The following is a 10,246-nucleotide window of genomic DNA, read 5'->3' as shown; positions in this document are numbered from 1 at the left end:
AGCCAGCACTTCATCCATGGCCACCGGACCTATGCAACTCCCCCTCGCAAGGGACAGGGGAGAAGAGGAGAGAAGAAAAGAAACGGCAGATCAACTGGTCTAAAAAAGGGGGGGTCTATTTAAAGGCTAGATTATACAAATGAGTTTTAAGATGGGACTTAAATGCTTCTACTGAGGTAGCATCTCTAACTGTTACCGGGAGGGCATTCCAGAGTACTGGAGCCCGAATAGAAAACGCTCTATAGCCCGCAGACTTTTTTTTGGCTCTGGGAATCACTAATAAGCCGGAGTTCTTTGAACGCAGATTTCTTGTCGGGACATATGGTACAATACAATCGGCGAGATAGGCTGGAGCTAAACCGTGTAATATTTTATACGTAAGTAGTAAAACCTTAAAGTCGCATCTTAAGTGCACAGGAAGCCAGTGCAAGTGAGCCAGTATAGGCGTAATATGATCAAACTTTCTTGTTTTTGTCAAAAGCCTTGCAGCCGCATTTTGTACCAACTGTAATCTTTTAATGCTAGACATAGGGAGGCCCGAAAATAATACGTTACAGTAATCGAGACGAGACGTAACGAACGCATGAATAATGATCTCAGCGTCGCTAGTGGACAAGATGGAACGAATTTTAGCGATATTACGGAGATGAAAGAAGGCCGTTTTAGTAACACTCTTAATGTGTGACTCAAACGAGAGAGTTGGGTCAAAGATAATACCCAGATTCTTTACCGAGTCTCCTTGTTTAATTGTTTGGTTGTCAAATGTTAAGGTGGTATTATTAAATAGATGTTGGTGTCTAGCAGGACCGATAATCAGCATTTCCGTTTTCTTAGCGTTGAGTTGCAAAAAGTTAGCGGACATCCATTGTTTAATTTCATTAAGACACGCCTCCAGCTGACTACAGTCCGGCGTGTTGGTCAGCTTTAGGGGCATGTAGAGTTGAGTGTCATCAGCATAACAGTGAAAGCTAACACCGTACTTGCGTATGATGTCACCCAGCGGCAGCATGTAAATACTAAAGAGTGCAGGGCCAAGAACCGAACCCTGGGGAACTCCGCACGTTACCTTGACATAGTCCGAGGTCACATTGTTATGGGAGACGCACTGCATCCTGTCAGTAAGATAAGAGTTAAACCAAGACAAGGCTAAGTCTGTCATCCCAATACGCGTTTTGATACGCTCTAATAAAATATTATGATCGACGGTATCGAAAGCGGCGCTAAGATCAAGAAGCAGCAACATAGATGACGCATCAGAATCCATCGTTAGCAATAGATCATTAGTCATTTTTGCGAGGGCTGTCTCCGTAGAGTGATTTGCCCTGAAACCGGATTGAAAAGGTTCACAGAGATTGTTAGTCACTAAGTGTTCATTTAGCTGCTGTGCAACAGTTTTTTCGAGAATTTTGGAAATAAACGGAAGGTGGGAGACCGGTCGGTAGTTTACCATGAGGTCAGGATCGAGGTTAGGTCTTTTGAGTAGAGGATGAATAACCGCTTTTTTGAATGCTAGGGGAACAGTGCCGGAGGAAAGTGATAAGTTTATAATATTTAACACTGATGGACCTAATAATACAAACAGTTCCTTGATAAGTTTCCCAGGAAGTGGGTCAAGTAAACATGTTGTTTGTTTTATCCCACTTACACGCTGTAATAATTCCTCTAATGTTATTTCATCAAAAATAGAGAGACTATTTTGGAGGGCAGTGTCCGTCGTATATACAGTCGTATTTGTGTTAATAGAGCCCAGTTGTAGCTGGGATGCGTTGTCTTTAATCTCCTTTCTAATGACTTCAATTTTCTTATTAAAGAAATTCATAAAATCATCTGCCGAGTGGGTGGAGCTACTGGGAGGAGTCCCTTGTTGGGTTAGCGATGCTACTGTACTAAACAGAAATTTAGGATCGTTTTTGTTGAGGCGGATGAGATTTGAGTAGTATTTAGTTTTAGCTAAGGTAAGCATGCGTTTATAAGTTATTAAACCGGAAGTTATTAAACCGGAAGTTCCTGGTTTCACTTCCTTGTTTTGTTTTGTTTCCATGGTTACTCATTAGTTTTCACCTGTCACGTCACGCACCTGTTTTACGTTTTGAGTCCCGCACCTGTTTTCACCAATCAAGTCACTGTTATTTAAGTCTACCTTTGTTCATCCTGCATTGTCTTTGTCACACCTGTTCATGGCTCTTGCTGACTAAGTAAGTAAGTCATAGTTCATGTCATTGCTTCTGCTAACTAGCAGCTTCTTTTGGGTTTTAGGCACGCTTGCCTGTTTGCTTTATTATTTGCCTTTGTGATAGTTTGAGTGATTTATGTTGAATAAATCCAAGCTCACCTTCACGCTGTCGTCCGGAGCCGTTTTTGCGTCAGAAGAACAACCCCGCAGCGAGCTGCGGACCCCCCGACTTGACAAAGAATCGCGATTTGGATGTGGATCGATTTTTTTGGTGCTTTCTGATGACATTGAACAATACCCGCTAATGGCTACTAGCTGAAATGCTAACATGACTACAAGACACTAAGGTTTTCAAATGATACTTGGTTCCAGTGTGTCTACTAGAGGTGTGACTCTATGAAGCATTCAATGCCATTCCTGGGAGTCTGAATCCATTCTTCATTCAAGACAATTCTCATAATGTATTAATTGGTATAATAATTCTAATGAAAGTTTTTCAAAACAGGTTAAAGGTTAGAAAGATCCTTGTGGTTGCATGAGATGGACTAAAACGTCTTTTTTTAAATGTCATTTTATACTTTTCAAATGTTCTTGTAATCCCACAATATTTTCAGTCTATTAAATGGAATTTTTACCAAAAATGTTGTCTGTGTAACGGAGTTAAAATACACCTTTGTTATTTATTATATTTTGTTTGTGAATTTTATCTCCAAATAGTTCTCTTTTCTGCTCACCTGTGAAAGGGCGGTTTAATATATTTTTGTCCCTCCTGAGTTCCTGTAGTCCTCCTGGGTTGTGGAGCCCCTCCCTTTCTCCCTCACAGAAAAGTTTTACATGGCTGAGGGTGAGTCTCGGTCGGACAATCCCACCGACCTATTGTTTGTTTTTCGGTAGAAATTAGGTCTTTAATCAATGAATGTGTGTACCAAGAATGTGAATATGTTTACCTGTGTTGTCCTCTAGTTTTAAGTTCATATTCCAGGTAACATTACATCGCTAACATTGGCGCCAAATGGCCACTCTTTGTTGTATGAGACTTGTTTAGTGCGTGCGTGCGTGCGTGCGTGTGTGTGTGTGTGTGCCTACATGTGTAGGTAATGATACTTGTTCAGTGTGTGCGTGCGTGCGTGCGTGCGTGTGTGCCTACACGTGTAGGTAATGAGACTTGTTCAGTGTGTGCGTGCGTGCGTGCGTGTGTGTGTGTGCGTGTGTGCCTACATGTGTAGGTAATGAGACTTGTTCAGTGCGTGCGTGCGTGCGTGTGTGCGTGTGTGTGTGTGTGTAGGTAATGATACTTGTTCAGTGCGTGCGTGCGTGTGTGTGTGTGCGTGCGTGTGTGTGCTTATGTGTGTAGGTAACAGTGTTATTCTGTGTGTTTAGGCGTAAGCCAAAGAAAGACCGGGTACCGACATTGTCTGATTGTCGCCCGCAGGTTTGTGGTTTTATTTTATTTTCTAAGGTGTTGATTATAGCAAATGTTACATGTTTTGTTCTGCCACGGAATGGCGCTTGGAATGTAAATTTCAATATTTTACAGACTGTTTGTATCTGGCGTTTTCATTGTAAATGGTTAAAAATGTATATGTGGACAGAAAAGTTTTACATGGCTGAGGGCGTAAGCCAAAGAAAGACCGGGTACCGACATTGTCTGATTGTCGCCCGCAGGTTGGAAGGAAAATAAATGAAGCTGTGAACAGTGGAAAAAGCCTCGTCATTGTGCCGACCCAGAACAGTTACACTGGTGCCGTGAACCTTCGGATCTTCAGATCGGCTTGATGCTCATCGCCGCGGATGCTGCGCTGCTGTCCTGATCTACAGTTGATGATTATTGTGTGGTCGGATCTCAAAACAGTGTGTTTGGGTACAGTGATTTATTTATTTTTCTCTCCCTCTTTTGTTTTCAGTGGGTTGGTAACTTTCGGTAGTACATTATTTTTGTGCTAAAACACGTCTTATTTTTTTCCGAGTCCGTTTGTTCCGGTATAATTACACAACGCAAGTACAGATCATTATTGGCATCACGATGGATACGTTTATTACCCCTGTGTTATCAAGAGGTAGGGGTATTTTGTGTTCTGAATCCACTAATAGTAGGGAGGTGGGGCGTTCCAGCATTACAGCTGATGGGTGTACAAATAAGGGGTTGGGTCGAGGTTTGCTGTTCACCCCTGTTGACGAGTCCATGAGGGAGACACCTCACACATCCACACCCAACAGTGATGTTGATGCCATCCACCACCTCACTGACATGGTTGGGCAGTTAGGTGCCCAAATTGGTGAATCCATTGTTGAAAAGCTAATGTCAGCTGGTGTTGTCAATATGCAGAGTGACTGTCAGAGTAGTCCTGCTGTGCAGAACACACACAATGGAGTTAGCAAGCATGATCTCCAGCATTTGACAGTTCAAGTTAAGTCAGATAAAGACCTCCAGACATTTAGAGGTGACAACACTGACAGGTATTCAGTGCAAGACTGGATTGTTATGACTAAGACTTACCTCAAGAGACACAATGTTATTGTAGACGATCAGGCGGAGGAAATCTTGAACCATTTGATGGGCAAAGCCAGGGATGTAGTGCAGATAGCATTGCGTAGTGATCCTGGACTGAATGTTAGACAGAGACCTGAACTAATATACAATATCCTACTCCAGTATTTCAGTGATGCTCCGTCATGTCTCCCTCTTGCTGACTTTTATGCTACTCTGCCCAAGCACAGAGAGAACCCAGTAGACTACTGGATAAGACTGAACAAAGCAGCAGACCTGGCTCTTGATGGTCTTCACAGACAAGGAAAACGGGCAGAGAACATGTATGATGAAGTGGCTCTCATGTTTGTCAAACACTGTCCTGACCCGGAACTATCCTGCATTTTAAAGTGTAAGCCACTTCATGAGTGGACGTCCCGTGATGTTCAACAGAGAATCGATGACTACCAGGGAGAGTCAAGGGCTAATAGAAGAGCTGCTGGTACTGCACAGTTAAAGAGTCACATCACCGCTGTGGCCTCTGAGCAGGCCGGTCCACCGTCAGTAAGCCTGCCAGTGTCTGAAGAGTGTCGTGCCCCAGTTCCCTCTCCTCTCTTTCCCCGAGCTCAGCGTCATGTGTACTGTTCCCCTCTCACTCCCCCAATGTCTGCCTCTGTTCCAAATGAACACCAGCGTTCCCCAAGCCTTACCCCTGCTCCAGCGGTGGTGCAAAATCTCCAACAGACAGAAGAAAGACTTCTCACCCGCATGGTTGACATGTTCCAGATGATGATGGATAAGATGCAGCGAGGCGACACTGCTCATCAAAGTCAAGGTGGGAGATTCCAGCGTGCCACACGGGGTCGACGTCCCAGGGAGGCAGCCTGTAGAATTTGTGATGATCCGCGCCACACCACCATTTCCCACTGCATGTCTGACAGACTGTGCTTCACCTGTTTTGCTCCTGGCCACACCAAACTGAACTGTACTGCCAATAACTCCCCCCAGCCCCAGTCTGAGGGAAACTAGCTGACCTGTATTCGGAGGGAGGCAGTACAGGTCTTCACACAAACTCCCTATTTGATGACATGTCTGATGCTGAAACGGTTTACACATCCACCAAGGCCTCCTGCAATGACTCTGAAGTTGTTTATCAGAATATTCACAGAGTTAGACAGAGTGACAGTCTCTTTTACACACCTGTGACTGTGGGTGGGGTTGTTACACTGGGTGGCATGATGGACAGTGGTTCTATGGCCTGCAGCATTAGTGAGACAGTGGAAATGAGATTGAGGGAGACTGGTGTACTATCTGGCCAAAATCAAATCGATGTGAATGTGACTCTTATTGGTTGTGGGGGTTTACGTGTGAAGCCAAAGTGTGCTTTTGACATTGAAATGGAAGTGTATGGCTGTAAAATGCTGGTCCCCACACTTGTTGTCCCTGGTCAACAGGATGAGTTAATCCTGGGAACTAATGTTTTAAAATACATTCTACACCAGTCTAAAAGATGTGACTCGTTTTGGAGAACAGTTTCTGGTCCCTGCTCACACACAGATCCAGAGGTGGAATGTTTCCTTTCCATGCTGGCTGGCCTGAACCCCTGGAGAGGTGAGGATGCTCCTGACAGGATCGGCACAGTCAGGTGCAACTCTGCTGTCTGCCTGGAGCCTGGTCGTGAGTACCTCATCTGGGGAAAACTACCCAGGAACACTGCGGTTTCACCAGGCAGCGCCGTCATGACTGAGCCGACGTCATCCCGTTCAGCTCCTAGAGGTGTGTTGGTTGCGAGGATCGTGTCTCCAATGTGGGGAGATAGGTGGGTCCCTCTAAAACTCATTAACACTTCTGACAGGCCTGTGCTATTGAGGCGCAATGCTAAACTGGCTGATGTTTACTCCTGTGTTGCCCTTGAAGACATGGATGTTGCCCAACTCTCAGGAGCTCCCCTGCTCAGTTGCACCCAATCAGCTATGCCACCTGCCGCTGATATTGACTCTGTGATAGACAAGCTCAAGTCGGTTGGACTGTGCAACATTGACATTGAGTCGTGTGAGGTGTCAGAACATTGTAAGAAGAGGCTGGCTCATCTTGTTTTGCAGTATGAAGATGTCTTTTCACGCCACCAACTGGACTGTGGGGAGGCAAAGGGTTTTGTGCACCGCATTCATCTGTCTGACAGCAGGCCATTCAGGCTCCCATACAGGAGAGTGCCTCCTAGCCAGTACCAGAAGCTGCGTCAAGTACTGAGTGACATGGAGCAAAGAGAAATCATCAGAAAGTCAACCAGCGAGTACGCATCGCCACTGGTGCTGGTGTGGAAAAAAAATGGAGACCTCCGCATCTGCACAGACTTTCGCTGGTTGAATAAGAGGACTCTGAAGGATGCTCATCCCCTTCCCCACCAAGCGGATTGTTTGGCCGCTCTGGGAGGCAACTGTCTTTTCAGTACCATGGATTTGACTTCAGGTTTTTATAACATGCCACTACATGAAGATGATAGAAAGTATTCTGCCTTTACTACTCCCATGGGTTTATATGAATACAATCGTCTTCCCCAGGGTCTCTGCAACAGTCCTGGTAGTTTCATGCGCATGATGACCAGTATTTTTGGGGACCAAAATTATCTAAGTCTGTTGTGCTATTTGGATGATTTGTTGGTGTTTGCACCTGATGAGGACATTGCTTTGCAGCGCCTAGAAATGGTTTTTGACAGGCTGCGCAGTCATAACTTAAAGTTGGCACCTAAGAAGTGCTTTCTCCTCAAAAAGTCTGTCAAGTTTCTAGGCCACATAATAAATGAGGAAGGTGTTTCAACAGACCCGAGCAAAGTTGAGAGCATCGTAAACATGACAAGTGCTGACTTAATGGAACTCGATGGTGTGACCCCATCCCAGAAGCGGATAAGATCATTCTTGGGGATGGTAAATTACTATCAACATTTTGTGCCAGGATATTCTGCCATTGCTAAGCCACTCTTTAACCTGCTAAAGGGTGTGAAAATGAAGGCGTTGAAACATAAAACCAAAATGTCATGCAGGAAGCTGCACTCTTCTGACTGGACAGTGGAACAGGAACAAGCGTTTGAGAAACTGAAATCCTCGTTGATTCACAGTGTGGTCCTAGCCCACCCTGACTTCACACGCCCCTTCCTGTTGTCAACTGATGCATCCCTGGATGGCATAGGCGCTGTGTTGTCACAGATTCAAGAGGGTGAAGCGCGTGCCAGACCGATAGCTTTCGCCAGCAAGTCATTGTCTCAGTCCCAGAAAAATTATCCAGCTCATCGTTTAGAGTTTTTAGCTTTGAAATGGTCGGTCTGTGACAAGTTCAGTCACTGGTTGAAGGGCCACAAATTCACAGTTTGGACAGACAATAACCCGTTGACTCACATACTAACAAAGCCGAAGCTAGACTGCTGTGAACAACGGTGGGTTGCTAAATTGGCGAGTTACGACTTTGGTATTAAATATGTACCAGGCCACCAGAACAACGTTGCTGACGCCTTGAGTCGTGTGCCATTTGTTAAAGAGAGTGTTGGCTGCAGGCTACTTGCTGAACCCTATGCAGGTCTCCTCTCTACAGCTGTAGATATGTCGAATGTGTTGGTTCAGGACGCCTTCAGGTCATCTAGTGGTCATGTGAAACCCTCCCCACCAAGCGAAATTGGCCGGTCCCCATGCGGTCCGTTTGCCATGCAGACTCAGTGCATCGCGTCAGAGGATGTGTCTGCTATCTTGCAGTCTCACATTGAGTGGGATGCTGGCTCAAGGGCCCGTGCTGTTGATGTCTTGCAGTTCCTGCCGCAGTTGATTCCGCCTGGCCTAGACACCTTACCTGCTTACACTGAAAAAGAGCTTGGTGATAAACAGTTGGAGGACAGGACCCTTTCTCGTGTATTGGTATATGTTGAGAGGCGCAGGAGACCTTCTAGGAGAGAGAGGTTTAATGAGTCTGTCCCTGTTATAAGATATTTGAAACACTGGGATAGGTTTACTGTGATTAATGGTGTGTTGTATAGAATCTCAAAAGATCTGAAAACCAGGGGAAAGCGCTTTCAATATGTTGTTCCTGATGCACTTAAGCCTGAGGTTCTGCAAGGTGTTCATGATGGTACTGGACACCAGGGTCAGTTCAGGAGCCTCAGCTTAACAAGACAAAGGTTTTTCTGGCTGTCCCTAGATAGAGATGTGAGAGATTATGTACGTCACTGTCAGCGATGCATTGTCAGCAAGACAGCTGAACCTGAAGGAAGGGCTCCTCTAGAGAGCATAACGTCGAGCAGACCAATGGAGCTAGTCTGTATAGATTTCTGGTCAGCCGAAGACTTCAGAAATAGATCCATTGACGTTTTGGTGGTTACTGACCACTTTACTCGAATGGCTCAGGCATTTCCATGCAAAGACCAGACAGCTAGGCAGGTGGCAAGGGTTCTCTGGGACCGGTACTTTTGTGTTTTTGGGTTTCCAGAAAGAATCCATAGCGACCAAGGTACTAACTTTGAAAGTCACCTGATAAGTGAGCTCCTCAAGGTCTCAGGTGTCAGGAAGTCTCACACGACCCCCTACCATCCGATGGGTAATGGGAGCGTGGAACGGTTTAACAGGACATTGGGTGGTATGATACGTGCGTTGTCTCCTGAAGAAAAAGCTGACTGGCCTAGGCGACTGCAGACGCTGACATTCATGTATAACTGTGCGGTCCATGAGACGACAGGCTTCCCTCCTTTTTACCTGATGTTTGGTCGTGTCCCTCGCCTTCCTGTTGATGTTCTGTTCCGCTCTGTCCTCCATGACTCAGTTGTGACAGGTTATGATAAGTATGTGGCATCTCTTGCTGACGATTTGAAAGAAGCGATGGTGATAGCTCAAGACCATGCAAAAAAAGAACAGGGCAGACACGCTGAACTATACAACAGGAGAGTGAAGGGGTCCACCATTGAGATTGGTGACAGGGTACTTCTGGCCAACAAAAAGGAGAGGGGTAAAAAGAAGCTTGCCGACCGATGGGAGTCAAAAATCTACACTGTGGTGGATGTGAACTCAGAGACGCACACATACAGGATTTGTGACACTGTGTCTGGACAAGAAAGGGTAGTTCACAGGAACCTGCTGATGCTGGCCAATTTCCTCCCTGTGATTGAAGCAAGTAAAATGTCCAGCGTCGCTTCATCCATTCCTGAGTCTCTCTATGAGACTGAGTCATGCCTTGACGCTGGAAATGACGCTACCTCACCTGTGGATGAAGAAAATGCCCCGTTAACTGATCCAGAACCTGTGGACTCAAGAATGAGGACCGTGGAGTGGGTCACACAGTTGTCTGATTCACCTTTATCGGGGATGCACATCACTGACGTAACTATTGTGACCCCTGACCTCCATGCGGCTTCAGTCTCACCTGATAGCGATGTGTCTGATCAGTTTGTGCCTGGTGACTGTAGGTTTTTGAAGGCTGCAGGTATTGCCCCTCATGCGAGACACCCAGACTGTACTACTGGCAAGGTGACACAGACTGATACTTGCCTCACATCTGACCAGACCTTACCCACTTGCTCTGTCCTCTCTGACGCACACAATCACGTCAGGTCAAGATTTGGTCGTCTGGTT

This window comes from Entelurus aequoreus, linkage group LG26, assembly GCF_033978785.1.
Source record: "Entelurus aequoreus isolate RoL-2023_Sb linkage group LG26, RoL_Eaeq_v1.1, whole genome shotgun sequence".
NCBI classification, from domain to species: Eukaryota; Metazoa; Chordata; class Actinopteri; order Syngnathiformes; family Syngnathidae; genus Entelurus; species Entelurus aequoreus.
Note: the sequence above shows the minus strand (reverse complement) of the source record.